We start from the raw sequence: 2,212 nt of genomic DNA on the forward strand, positions 1-2,212 counted from the left end.
CCAACCACAATCGAATGGATTGAGAAATTATGATACATTCACATCATGGAATACTACGCAGCATGTAGGAGCAATGATTTAGTAAATTACTACCTAACATGGGAGGGACTGGAGAGCATTATGCTAAGTGAACTAACTCAGTCTCATAAAGACAAACTGTCTAAGACCATTATTGTAGAACGAATATGAGGATCCAAGGGGGGTCTTAATCATAGGGTCACACAATTCGGGTGGAGGAAGGGGTGAGTAAAGGAAAGGGGAAAGATCCAGTGTGAAAAACAATGTATACTAACCGTGAAGCAAAGCATATAAAATAAAAAAAATTAAAAAAAATTCCTTCCAAATTAGGATCAACCAGAATATACCAAAGTATCTCAAAAAAATACCAAAATATACCAAATAAGTTGTCCTAAGGAGCTTTGGCAACCTAGTGATAAGGAGCTGTGCTGCCAACCCAAAGGCGTCTAGTTCGAATCCACCAGCTGCTCTACAGGAGAAAGATGGGCAACCTCCTCCCATACAATTTACTGTCTCTGAGAACCAGAGGTCAGCTAGAGTTGAATCTGACTCAACAGTTCTTAACAACAACAGCAATCAATCAGATATCGGTGCTTTTTCTGTCATTGCTGTTGTTAGGTGCCACAGAGTCGGCTTCGACTCACATTGACTCTACAGGAGACCCTGCCCGGTCCTGTACCGTTGTTGCACAACTTCGGGTGTTGGAGTCACTGTGTCAATCCATCTTGTTGAGGGTTTTCCTCTCCTTCACTGACCCTCTGCTTTTCCAAGCATGACCTCCTTTTCCAAGGGTGGATCCTTCCTGATAAGTTGCCCAGAGCATGTGAAACGAAGCCTCAGTGTCCTTATTTTTAAGGAACATTCTGGCTGCACTTTTCCCAATGCACCTTTGTTCACTCTTTTGGAAGTATTGTCAATATTCTTTGCCAAGACCACAGTGCAAAAGTATCAATCCTTCTTTGGTTTCCTATTCATTGTCCAACTTTCACATGCATATGAAGCCACTGAAAATACCATGGGTTGGCTCAAGGGGTGAAAATGGTTAAGCACTCAACAACTAGTCAAAGGTAGATGGTTTGAACCTACTCAGAAGACACACTTGTAATCTGCTTTAAAAAGGTCACCACCTGGGAAAAGGCACAGGCTTTGGAACATGGCAGACGACGTGCACCAGCAACAAACTATCAGCCCAGCAGAGGAGCCTCCGGATCTCATCAGGCACAGCCTGGATGAGAGATTTTATGTGAAAGTGCAAAATGAGGGAGAGCTGTGAGGAAGGCTACACTTATGATCAACATTTAAAGATTATATTTAAATAGCATACAAATTATCTATATTTAAATACTATATTTAAATCAAAAGACGAATTGCATTGGGAAAATCTGCTGTCAGGGACCTCTCCAGAGTGCTAAAGAGCAGTGATATCAGTCTAGAGACTAAGGTGTGCCTAATCCAAGCCATGGTCTTTGTAATTATTTGCTATGACTAAAGATAACTGGGGAGGATCTGAAGCACTTGCTGCAGAGGGTCAAGGACTGCAGCCTCCAATGTGAATTGAGGCTCAATGTCAAGAAGACAAAGATTCTCACCACTGGGCCAATTGGCAGCATCAGGATGGATGGTGAAGAGATGGAGATTGTTCACAGCTTTAGTTTGCTTGGCTCCACAGTCAACACTCTTGGCACCAGTAGCCAGGAAATTAAAAGGCGTATTGCCATGGGAAAGTCTGCTGTCAGGGACCTCTCCAAAGTACTGAAGAGCAATGGTGTCTCTCTGGAATGTGCATCTGAGTCAGGCCATGGTCTTTGCTATAACTTGTTATGCATCAGAAAATTGGACAGTGACTAAAGAGGATAGAAGAATTGATGCCTTTGAGCTGTGGTGCTGGAGAAGAGTATTGAGGGTACCATGCATGGACTGGTAGGAAAACAGATTCATCCTAGAGAGGGTTAAACCGAGAGGCTCCCTGGAGGCAAGTATTCTGAGGCTTTGTCTGACATACTTTGGACATGTTAGAAGGAGGGACTGGTTCTTGGACAGGGACATTGTTCTTGGTAAGGTGGAGGGACAGCGCAGGAGGGGAAGGCCCTCTATGAAGTGCATTGATTCAGTGACTTGGAGTAATTGGGATGGGTGTATTGGAGACAGTGCAATTGGCACAGGACAGAGCAGAGTTTAGGGCTGTTGTACGTAG

At 43.7% G+C, this 2,212-nt stretch overlaps 1 protein-coding gene and 1 pseudogene across 1 annotated transcript in view; one reads left to right on the top strand and one right to left on the bottom strand.

Moving 5' to 3' along the window:
- The window catches only part of LOC102869229 (synaptic vesicle 2-related protein-like), a 143,071-nt gene that overhangs the window by 53,404 nt on the left and 87,455 nt on the right, over positions 1-2,212 (bottom strand). The window lies entirely within an intron of this gene.
- The window catches only part of LOC102868833, a 1,561-nt pseudogene continuing 520 nt past the window's right edge, over positions 1,172-2,212 (top strand).

This window comes from Elephantulus edwardii, unplaced genomic scaffold (assembly GCF_000299155.1).
Source record: "Elephantulus edwardii isolate Elephantulus edwardi_28Jun2011 unplaced genomic scaffold, EleEdw1.0 scaffold00151, whole genome shotgun sequence".
In the NCBI taxonomy this organism is placed as follows: Eukaryota; Metazoa; Chordata; class Mammalia; order Macroscelidea; family Macroscelididae; genus Elephantulus; species Elephantulus edwardii.